Source organism: Lemur catta, chromosome 10 (assembly GCF_020740605.2).
Source record: "Lemur catta isolate mLemCat1 chromosome 10, mLemCat1.pri, whole genome shotgun sequence".
NCBI lineage: Eukaryota > Metazoa > Chordata > Mammalia > Primates > Lemuridae > Lemur > Lemur catta.
In genome coordinates this window covers 35,421,186-35,433,876 of record NC_059137.1, presented here as the reverse complement: position 1 = coordinate 35,433,876, position 12,691 = coordinate 35,421,186, and the positions used below count along the sequence as shown (strand labels likewise).

General features: G+C 46.4%; 1 protein-coding gene across 4 annotated transcripts in view; it reads right to left on the bottom strand.

The window, feature by feature from the left end:
• PAX5 (paired box 5) overlaps positions 1 to 12,691 on the bottom strand; it is a 170,938-nt gene that overhangs the window by 40,661 nt on the left and 117,586 nt on the right. The gene's annotated exons all lie outside the window — the stretch shown is intronic.

The window sequence follows — 12,691 nt, the reverse complement described above, 5'->3', positions numbered from 1 at the left end:
AAAGATGGCGGGCGTCCTCCCCTGGAAGAGGCTGCCTGGCACAGGTGCCCACATCCTACCCAGCTGCCAGGGGTAGATATGGGGGTCCTCGCAGGGCACTCGCCCAAGGATACTCAGCTGGTTGGAGGCAAGGCTGGGGCTGGAACCCAGCTCTCCTGCCTCCTGGGACTGGATTCTTCCTTTAACAGGGGGCTTCTCTTTTGGTCATGTCTGAAGCCCAACAGACTCTGTTGCTATTACACATGCTTTAAAGCCTTGATCCCTAAAGCAAAGGTTCAGAAAATCAGTGCCTCACCAAAGCACTCAACTCAAGAAGCCAGATTGAAAAAACAATAAAATGAACCTAGGGCAAAGAGAAGGAAGGGATCGGTAAAGAAAAAGCAGAAAATAATGAATCAGAAAACAGAAAAGCAGACACAACAATAAATACAATCCAGAATTGTTTTTTAAACCAAATAAATTTAGTCTTATGAAAAAGTGAAAAGAACCCTTTGCAGTTCCTCCCATGGGAGCAAAGTGTACCCCTCTGCCCTCTAAGTTTGTGTCAGCCACGTGCCTTCCCTGGCCAGTGGAGGTGAGCAGAGGTTCAGCAGGCAGAAGTTTGACGCGCGCTCGTGTGGCTGGGCGAGAACACACCTGGCTCACCTGCTGGTCCAGGAGGAGGGAGACACGTGGAGCAGAGATGGCCCCAGCGACACTAGAGCCAAGCCCAGACTAGGTCAGCTGGTCCCCACCAGCCCCACATACATGAGCAAGAATAAGTGACCACTGCATTAAGACCTGAGTTTTGGGGTGGTTTGCTAAGCTGCGGTATTGCGGCCATCACTGATTGATACAAGACTTAATAAATGTTACCTGCCCATATCGTCATCATTATTCTCTACTTAAGAACACACTATCTGGGACCCATAAAACAGCAGAGGCTGGACACCCCCTGTTGGGAAACCCCCAGAGTGAATTCAAGCTTCAAGTTTGTTCCAATGGCCTACAAGGACTCTCCTGGCACTGAGCTGAGGAGTCTGTGACCTTGGAGGGTATGGGCATTTCACCTTCTCAGTCCCTTCTCTCACGTGCCTCCAGCGTGTTGCCAGGGCTGGGGGTGTTTAACAACCTGTGAACACAAGGCAGCTGAGGAGATGCTACTGCTCCTGTTTAGCTCTAATTCAGGTCTCTGGGCTGCAGTGTTAAACCAGAATTAATGCATCTAAACTCGATATGACATCAAAGCATATGTTTATATCATTTATTACCAAGAAAGAAATTATTTGTATCATTTGCAATGGCACTGAATGTTATTGATGGCCTGTAATAAATGTGCAAATAACTAAATAAAATGAATCAAATTCCTAACATAATTCCTCTTATTAATGGCAGGTAAGTACATCTTGTGCAACTCATGTGTGGCCTTCTCTTTCCGCAGAGAAAACCAAGACTTGGACTTGCTTATCATTAGCGAGGAGTCCACGCAGAACTTTGGAACTCAAGACAAAGACCGCTCCAGAGGAGACATACTTGGTTTAAAGTAACTCACTCATTTCAATCCTGAGAGAAATGGAAAGAATTGGTACCTACCCTGTTGTACAGATGAGGAAACTGAGGCTCAGAGATGAGCTCCAACTGGCAAAAAGTCACAGAAAAAGTGATAGAACAGGCGCTTCAACTCAGATCTCATGACTTCTAGTTAAATGCTATTCTTGCAGGATTACTCATAATGTTCCCCTCAAGGGAACTAGCCCTCCCAGATGTTAAAACATGAACTAAAAGTGTGCTACCAGCACTTGAATAGAAAATCAATGAAACAGAATAGAAAGGCAAGAAATAGACCCAACTATATAAGGATATCTAGCATATGATGGAGGTAGGATCTCAAATCACTTAGATCTCAAATACGGACTTTTTATAAATGATACTATGACAACTGGAGAGCCTTTTGGGAAAAAAGATTTAAAAAGATCACTTTTTCACACCATATACAAGAATAAACTACAAACGGATCTGAGAGGTAAATGTAAAAAATAAAACTATGCAAGTACTAGTAGAAAACACAGGTGAATTCTCTAACCTAGGTGTAGGGAAAGGCTTTCTAACTATGACTCAAAACCAGATACACACACCACATACAAAAATGAACTCAAATGAATCAAAGACCCAAATGTAAGCGTTAAGACTATAAAACTCTTAGAAGAAAACATAGGCATAAATCTTCATGACCTTGGATCAGGCAATGGTTTCTTAGTATGACCCAGACAACAAAAGAAAAAAACAGATAAAGTGGACTTCATAAAAATTAAAAACTGTGCTTCAATGGACACTATCAAGAAAGTGAAAAGATGACCCACAGAATAGGAGAAAACATTTATTTGCAAATCATATATCTGCTAACGGACTTCTACCTAGAATATACAAAGAACTCTTACAATTCAATAATAAAGACAAATAACTCAATTTTAAAATGAGCAAAGGATCTGAATAGGCATTTGTCTAAAGAAAAGTAAATGAAATGGCCAAGAAGCACATGAAAAGATGTTCAACATCATTAGCTATCAGGGAATGCAAATCAAAAACCACAATGCAACACTACTTCACACCCACTAGGATGGTTACAATCAAAAAGACAAACTATCACAATCATCGGCAAAGATGAGGAAAATTGAAGCCCTCATCCACTGATGGTAGAAATGAAAATGGTGCAGCCACTTTGGAAAAGTCTGGCAGCTCCTCAAAAGGTTAAACATAGAATTGTCATGTGACCCATCAGTTCCACTCCCGGCTATATACCCAAGAGAAATGAGAACATACGTCCACACAAAAACTTGTACACAAATGTTCATGGTAGCATTATTCATAATAGCCAAAAAGTGGAAACAATTCAAATACCCATCAGCTGATGAATGGATAAAGAAAATGTGGTATATCTATACAATGGAATATTTGGCAATGAAAGGAATAAAATACCAATATGTGCTACAACATTAACATTCATAATGAATCTAAAATCACTATGCTAAGTGAAAGAAGCCAGTCACAAAAGACTACATATTACACGAACCTATTAATATACATGTCTAAAATAGGCAAATCTACAGAGACAAGAAGTAGATTAGTGGCTGCCTGGGGAATGGGGGGAAAAGGAGTGACTGCTAATAGATATGGGGTCTTGAGGGGTATATTAAAATGTTCTAAAATTGATTGTAGTGTTGGTTGTACAACTCTGTGGTTATACTAAAAACCATTGACCTGTACACCTGAGATGGGTGAATTGTATGGTATGTGACTTATATTTCATTAATTCTATTATTTTTTAAATTACCATCTATTAGCACCATCATCTTGAAAAAGAAATGGTAATCTGACACCAAAAATGTAGGAAGGGCATAATATAAATATATTTGGTTTTAAAAAGTTAATATTAAATAAACTGTTTCTTCAACCAAATAAAATTATTTTATGGGAAAAAAAGATGCAATAAAAGAAAAGATTGATATATTGGATTACTTAACAAACAAAAACTCTTGGCTGATAAAAACAACATAAGCAAAATCAAATGATAAATGACAAATTAGGAGAAACTGTAGCATGTACCACAGATAAAGGGCTACTATCCCTATGTATCAAGGACTTGTAAAAATTTAAGGGAAAAGACACAAAAACTATAGAAAAATGGGCAAAAAATATGAACATAAAACTCATCAAAAAATACATATACATCCATATGTATATATATAAAATAGCCATTAAATGAATTGAAAAGATGTTCAATTTCACTCACAATACCAGAAATGCAAATTAGATGCAAAATGGTTCAACCCCATGTGGAGGGGAATTTAGTAATATCTAACAAAACTACACATGCATTTACCCTTTGAACAAGCAATCCCACATGTAGGGATTTACCCTGAAGATACATATACCTTCAACAATACAGAAATGCGTCAGGGTGTGATGGTTCACGCTTGTAATCCCAGCACTTTGGGAGGCCGAGGCGAGAGGATTGCTTGAGGCCAGGAGTTCAAGAACAACCTGAGCAACATAGTGAGACTCCATCTCTACAAAAAATTTAAAAATTAGCCAGGCGTGGTGGCACATGCCTGTAGTCCCAGCCACTCAGGAGGTTGAGGCAGGAAGATTGCCTGAGCCCAGGAGTTCGAAGCTGCAGTGAGCTATGATTGCACCACTGCACTGTACTCCAGCCTGGCCAACAGTGAGACTCTGTCTCTTAAAAAAAAAAAAAAATACAGAAATGCATATGCATATGCACAAGGTTACTTGCTGCAGCATTATCTGTAACTGCAAAATATTGGGAACGGGTTGAATAATGGTTGTACTGTGAAGCTGCACAAGAGAATGAGGCCCTTGTGGATCTTAGCCTGGGGCAAGTGAAGCCCAGGAGTTACATGCTGCCCCTACAGTAGGTTGCTATCCTCCACACAACCTCAGGTCAGAGCCCTTAGGGAAGTCCAAGGTCATGTTCCAAATGTCTACTAGAAAGCCCTGGAGGGACAATGGCAGGGAGGGGACAAAAGTAGACTATTGGCCTCAGAGCTGCGACTTTGGAATGCTCAATAGATAAACAAAGGGAAGGTGTAAACTCTTAGCATGCATCTGGGGAGAGGGCAGGGCTGGGCAAAGCCAAGCCCCGGCTGACACTGGTGGAGGAAGCGGCTTCCAGAGGGCAGAGAGAAGATGCTGGAGCCAGCTCCGAGGGTGTCAGGCTTGAGGGGGCATGAAGCCACCCACATCTGCTCCATCCTTCGCACAGGCCCCCCCACCCCCTTGCCATTGCCTCCAGAGCCAAATCTAGAGCCCTGAGTCTGGCAGGGAGAGGTAGAGTTTGAAGTCTCACAGGCCTGAGTTCAAATCTTCATTCATTCCACCACTTACTAGCTGTGTGACTTTTGGCAAGTAATGCAATTGTCTGAGCCTCTGCCTTCCTTTTATAATACAATCAGAAAAGGAGGGCATTTATTGAGAGTGAAACAAAGGTACCCTCTGTGAAAGTATTACAATGTATCTGTAAATTCTCTGTTGCCCTTCACATGGAGGAGTGAGGTCAATGTCCCCTCACCTTGAATCTAGGCCACCTGGTCAACCAACAGGGCTCCAGCTTCCTTAGCAGTTCCTCCGAGCCCTGGCCAGGCACTTTCCATGCCTCATCTCATTCAGTACTCACAACCACGCCATAAGGTGGGTGGTGTGATCTCCCATCTTACAGAGAAAGAAAGGAGGGCTCCTAGGAGTTGACGTGCCCAAGTCTCACAGCTGATAATAACAACAGCTAACATTTTTGTAGCACTTACTGTATGCCAGGCCCTGTTCTAACACTAGGCAGTGTTCCAAACACTCTTCATTGTGCTTTATAGATATTGACTTGTTTATCAAAAACTATAAGGTAAGCCCTATTATTATCCCCATTTTACAGATGTGGAAACTTAAACACAGAGCGATTAGGCACCTGCCCCTACAATTGGTAAGAAATGGAGCCATATTCAAACCCTTCACATTCTCCCAACACTGGGCTCTGGGCCTCCTCCTGCCCCTGGACTGAAGGCCCCAGAGATCCAGGGCTACTCTCATCCCTCCTTCCCCTGCACTGACCGGGCACACACTAGGTGCTCAGAAAATCTTTGCCAAGATGCAATTACTCAAATGCCATTGGCTCTACGCGTCTGAAGGAAATATGGCTCCCATCTCACCAACATCCCAGAAAGCCCTTCATCACGAAGGCCGCGAAACAACTAGGCCTGATGTATCAGTTTTTGCTTAGATGCAACTTTTTCTTTTTCATAGAGCCCATTTCTAGGTGGCTCTCTCTATGTACACTAATGGGGGGGAATGTGAATCCAATTAACTTCAAATTTAGCTCATAATGAACTTATCTCATTTTGCTACCAGCTCGGTTCTCATCGTGTGGCAGTAATTAACCACTGGGGGTTGTCACTCCCAGACACATGACACAGAGATCCTCCCAGCCCCTCGCTTCAAACCCTTGCAGAATTCATTACCCTGACAGTGTGAAAACCCTTCACTTTGAATACCACAGGGCACCAACCAAACTCCCCCTCCACCTACCTGACTGTGTGTGAGCGAGAGAAAGAAGGAAGCAAGCCACTCGAGAAGCCATTAATTATTGCGAACAAGATGGGAGGTGGGGGCGGGACGCTGGCAATGGCTTGATGGCCAGAGAGGGTCTGCCATCCTTGACAGCCCTGGGGCGAGAGGCTCTGCCCGGAGGAGGGAGATCTTGGCACGGAAGGCCCAAGCTATAAGGGAATATGGCGGAGCTGGCTGGGAAAAGCAAAGTCCTTTGAAAGCTGGTGATTATATCCACTGGAGACTCTTAATGCCAAGGAAGCCAAAACACTCAAGGCAACAGTGATTGCTGTGTGACCTCAGGTAAACTCTACCCCCTCTCTGGGCTTTGGTTTTCCCATCTGAACACTCAAGCAGTGGAAACAGATGGCCTCTGAGGGTTCTTTCCGCTGCAACATTCCATAAGTCAGCAGCATCATTTTTTCCCGTGTTGATGGAAAAGGAGGCTGGTGCCGATTGTTATAGAGATGGATCCGGCGGTGCTTGCCCACCCTGGCCTCAGCCCTCCTGCCCACAGCATCTGCCTGACTCCCTGGAGCCCCTGAATTAAACCCCACCGAAAGGACGTTAAGCTTAAGGAATTTATAGAAGGAGATGGGAGTGGTCAACCTGCAAACAGAATAAAATCTCCATTTTACATACCCTTTATTTTATATTTGTACAGGAGTTATGCTTTGAACTCTTTAAAAAGTATATTTTGACACCTGTTGTAGGAAAAAGTGAACCATGCCTGACACAGTGGCACGAACTAAAGATTTTCAACAAGCACCAAAGCAGATGACAGCGAACAACTGCCACCTTAGGGGAGGGGAAGAAAAACAGCCCAATACCTGGGATTTGGGGAGGGGATTAATCCTGCTCCACAAACCTTGGTGTATGTGTACACGAAGTACGTGCACCAGCAGACTCGCTCGTTCCAGCTGGTGTTTGAAATGTGTGACAGTTTGAACAGGGGCCGCTCTGGAGTCTCCCTTTGTTCAGACCTGCCACTAGTACAGGGTGTGCTGATGGCAGTAGCTGCAGAGGGGAATATTTTACCCAGAGGAGAAAGGCGCTGGGATTGGTGGTGTAACAGCCTACCTCTGCCTGCCGACAATGGATGTGCTAATTGCAGATGAGCTGTATCCAGTCATTAAAGCAGATCTGGCAGGCTTCTAATGACAGGTTTATTAGCCGTTAGTTTAGGTGGTGTTATTTACTTAGAAATTATAAGCCTAAATTTCTCTTCCCAAAATTACTTAGTCTCTACTTTTAACTAATTCTGACTGGCCTCCCTCTAATTGTCCTGGCTATAGCACTAACCTGGATTTGGAGAGCCAGGAAGGTAACCTGAGAACCCTCTAACCAGGGTGCAGTTTACTTTGCCGGGGCTCACCCTCTCCATTGAGATGACCACGTCCCGGGAATCTCTGGGAACTACCAGATTCCAACACAGTCTTTCAATTTTGAGAGCATGTTTGAATTTCATTTGCCTGTTATTTTAGAGCAGACACTGGGACTCAGTCAATATTTCCACGCACATTTATGACATGATCTTCCTAGAACCAGCAACTGTTGATCCAACTTAATGAAACGACAAAGGCAGGGTTCTAATTAGTAAAGCCACAAAAGCAGCTCGACCACATTGATGGCTCTGGGCCTCCCTGCCAGGACGGGCACTGCTCCAGGGACAGGAGGAAGGCAGTGTTTACAGCAAGAGGATCCCAGGGCTACTGCAGGCTAGCTCACATCTTCATTCATTCATTCACTCATTCACTCATGCATGCATTATGTGACACCTGCTAAGTTCTCAGCACCATCCTGAGTGCTCCAGTGGACCCAAAGATGATGATAATATGGTAATAATAGTAACAACCACAACAAAAACAACTATCATCGATGCAGCATTTGTACATACTATCTCATTTAAGTATCACAGCCACTCCAGGAGATATAAATCTTTACAATCCCTAATTTGCAGATTCTGTACCCAGCTAGTAAGAGGTGGAACTGGATGCCAACTCGTGCTCTGACTTCACAGTCTGACATTCCCTGCCATACATGCTGTTCTGTTTCAACAGGCGAATTGCAAAATACAAAAAGCACCTCCCCTTGGACCAGCAACTCTACTTCTAGGATTTTGCCTGTGGAAATGCACAGAAAAGTATACCAACACTTACATTTAGTGGGAAGGAAGGAAGCAATCCAAGTGTTTATCATCATGGCCAGGACAAATAAATGATGATACTTCCCTATGATGGAATATTATACAGTTTTGAAAAACAATGAGGTAGATTTGAATGTGGGGATTGTGGAAAGATCTCCAGGGCACATTACTAAGTGAGTAAAGCAAAGTGCAGAAGAACACTGTGTACGATATGATTGTGTTAGTAAAAAATTAACGAATCTGGAGGCTGATACATGCATAAAGACACTACTGAAGGTATCTGTTAACTTAGGGGGAGGGACTTTGGTTGGGAGGGTGAGGATGGGGAAAGGAGATTTATTTTTCATTTTATATTTTTCTGTATGGTTTGAATATTTAACCACATGCCTGTATTACTTTTTATTTAAAATTAACTTTTTGATTTAAAATTAACTTTTTCTTAAGAACCAGACACTGTCTGTGCCCAAGGGGCTCACTTTCAGTCTAGAACGGGAGATAATAATGAACCAAGAGGCGTGAAGTGCAGGGCTCCTCCCTGCCCCCTGCTGCCCCCAAAGTGGCTCTCAGGTCAGGGCGTCACAGTAGGAACTTCTTGTTTTCAAGGACAGCATCATGATGCCAGCAGCACCTTGGCCAAGTCACAAAGTTCATGGCCCCCCCAGGCCTCTCCCAGGCCAGCAGCCAACCGTCAGTGGCGGGCTGCCCTGCTGATTGATCTGCAATGCACCATCTAGCAGTCTCAGCCCCTACAGTCTGGCCATGAGTAGCCAAAAGGTGGGGACAAGGTCTGTCCCTACAGTCCCTCTTGGCACCGACACTGGCAGGCCTGATCTTCATTTGCGCACAGTTCCAAGGGGCTCAGGGGCTTGGCTTCCCAGCCCCTTAAAGATTAAAAATAGTAAAATAAGGAGGAGGAGAAAGACTTCTAAGGCTAGGCAAACTGACATTAGGAAAAGGGACAGTTTAGCAGCAAGGACAGAGACAGGAAAACAATATAATCAGACATGAGAAGTCCAAACCTCAGCAGTCTAGGGTGCCTGGCAGGAGAGCAAGCTGCCTGCGTACAGACCCCAGAGGCTTTGCCGCTCCATCCAGCAAGGTTCAGTAACACCGGTTCCCAAAGATGAGCCCAGGTGCTGTCATCGGAGGAAGGCGATAGTATTCACACCAGTATGATTATGCGTGTCTCTTATTTGAGAAACTGATATGACAAAGCACTGTTTGATACACCCATGTAATCCTTTCTCCACTTAGCAGGTGGAGAAAGCCCAATTGTCCACCTGGATCCAGAGTGGTTCCCTGGAGAACCCCTGTGCAGTGCCTGGCAATGGAAGGACCTCCAGGAGATTAGATTTCTGGTCTAAGACCCACCATTCCCCCACTCCTGGGCTCAGTACGTGCCCGTACTAAGCCAGCTCCAAACTGGCTGGAGAACATCGAAGACATGTCTTTGCCTCATGATGTTCCAGAACCATGGCCAGGGCTAGACTGAAACTTGGAGCCACCTAGAGTCCTCCTAGCCAGGGCTGACACTATTCCCGTCACATGTTTGCCCAGCATCTCTTGCACACTCCTAGGTAGCGGCTCCTAACGCAGAATGCGCTTCCCACATCTAATTGTTAGGAAAGTCTGCCTTCCCGGGAGATGGAATCTATGTAAACTAGATGATTGCTAAATGAACAAATGAAATGAACACACAGAAAGCATAGAGTTCTCCTGAACTGGCCTTCTAGATTTGGGGACATTACATCTTTGTAAAAGGGGACAGGATGGCATGGTAGTTAGGGACAAGGACCGCAGGGCTGGTAGTCTCCATTCATATTTTGGCTCCACATTTGCTGGCTGTGTGATATTGAGCAAGTTGCTTAGCTTCTCTGTGTCTCTGTTTTCGCATTTGTAAAATGAAGATAATCCTACCTGCCTCATAGCGTTGTTGCATGGATTAAATTAACAAATGCATGTAAAGCCTCTGGCACAGGGCTTAGCACAGCATGAACACTCAATAATGCCATTATTGTTAACGGTGCCTCCCTAGCCCACAGCCACCCTCAGTCCATCCTGAAAGCACAGCCAGATCAGTCTTTGAAAGCATAGCTCTGTTCACATCAAGCTGCCATCAGGAGTCTTCGATGGCTCCCCAGTGCTTACACAGCAAAGTCCACCCTTAGCTAAGGGCATGGGCTCTAAAGGCCCAAATCCCAGGTCTGCCACTTGCCAGCTGCGTGACCTACCCTTCCCCAGCTGTGTAAGGACAGGGGCAGGGGCCCCACCAGTGCCTCTCTAACGGAGTGACTATGAGGCCGAGTGAGAGGATTCTGTGGACACGCTTAGACGTGTGCCTGGCCTGAAGCCTCCCAGCTGCCCGCTGTCTGCTCCACTCACACTCACTGCACTCCCTACCGCGTGCCTTCGTTTGTGCTGTGCCTCCGCCAGCTCCAGCACCTGAAAAAAGTATATGAAAGTCGAAATGTGGAAGATGAGACGTGCGGAAGAAAGCGGCCCTTTGCGCAAAGGTGGGAGATTGCTCGGGAGCCGGTCACCCTGCCCCGTGTGCGCCAGCGCATCTGCTGAGTGCGAGTGCGGTGGACGGAGGATAGCAGCAGGCGCACTGGGCTCTTTCTCCTTGCCAGAAACTCTCCTAAATGCTTTCCTCACCTTGTCTCATTTAGTCATCAGGACAATCCTATGAGGCAGAAATTATTATTATTATTATTATTGCTATTGTTGCTACTGAGAGGCTGAGCCTAGCGGTTAAGAGCACAGCTCTGGGAGCTGACTGCCTGGATTAAAATCACTAGTTGTTTTGTAACCTTGGGCAAGAATACACTTCAGTTTCCTCATCTATGAAACAGGCTTAATAATACCACTTCCTTAGACTTTTTAAAAGCTTAAAGACTTAGCACCTGTAAAGCACTCAGGAAGGGACCTGGTCCGGGCAAGTGCTTCCGATGTCAGCTTTTACTTTCAACGCCTGTCGTTACCACCGATGTACAGAGGAGGTGACTGAGGCTGAGAGAGCTTAAGTGATTTGCCCAAGGTTGCACAGGCAGAGCATGGGCCGGCAGGGTGGAGGTCGGGGGCAGGCAGTGGAGGCAGGATTAGAAACCCCAGCAGCCCATGCTCTTACCCACCAAGTTGCACTGAGCAAGGCCCTTCCTGGGGCTGAAATCTAGGATGGGTCTGAAGTCAGGTGTGGTAAGAGAGACCTACTGGACCTTTCAAGCTAAGATAAGGTCAGGGCTGGAGGGTCAAGTGCAAGGCCCATTGAGGCACAGCTGTCCTGGACTGGAAACCTGAATGCCCCCCACTTCCTCACTGTGCCTTCAGGCAGGGCCCTCTCCTTTCTGAGCATCCTCACCTGTGACCCAGCCACCCACCTGGGGGGACAGCAAACAATGCCACAGAGAGGTGAGGAACGCACAGCCTCCTCCAGCTTTGCGGATAGCCCATATTATTTTAAGAAAGAGTCAATAGGTAAATGTCTCAGCCTCTAATAGGCTTCTGATCTCTAAAGGAACTGAGGCCTGTCACAAATCCTAAGCAGTGCCCCGGCCCACCGGCTTCTGGCCCAGAAGGCAACAGGATGGCATCTGTCACAAAGCCAGGCCTGGAACCGAGAAAGCCCAGCCAGACAACGCCGGTATTTTGCAAACCCGGCTCCCACAGCTCCAATTGTTTCCCCAGACCAAACAGCGAGGCCAGGATCAGTAAGCAGCCTCAGAGGAGGCCCACATGAGAGAGGGGGGCCGGGCAGGTGCACTGCTTACCAGGGAAAACCAAGCCCGCCCTGCAGAGGCGCCTCCCAGGGTGCAAGGCAAATTAATGTGCTGCGGAGAACATGCATTAAATCGCACTGCTAGGCTGGCTCTGCGGGCTGCCAAAGTGCCAGCCCATCCCTCCCTCGCCCTCCCTTCCCAGAGAAGCGGTCAGGTGCCAGGGCTCTACTGTCTCACAGAATTACTGGCTGCTTCTGAGAGCTGCCGGCGTAGCTCAGGTTCTTGCTTGCAAGCTGTCGCCAGTGCTGGGTCTCAGTTTCCCCTTTGTAAAACCTGGCTGCTCACCCCTGCCCTGCCTCCCTCATAGGCCATCAGAAGCCCCAAATGGGATCACAGAAGTGAAAGTGCTTCATGTAATGCCCAGGCCGGGGGCCCTACTGACCAGGAGCAGCGCGTGGGGACAAGTACAGGGGTCAGTCAGGCTGGGCTGGTGGCTATTCACCATGCCCCAAAGGGAAAGGGTCCTGCCCAAGGTCTCACATGTAGCAAGTTCTGAGATTGAGTTCCTGCAGTCGGACTGCAGACTTCCTGGAGGAGGAGGCACTGGAACCGGGCCCCAGTGCATAGGTTCCTTCAGGAGGATCTAAGGGGGCGTTCAGGCTGAGTCAGGGCAGGGCTGGACCTATGGGTGGGTGTCTGAACCTGCCAGCCTCCGGTCACAGCAGCACATGAGCCTCGA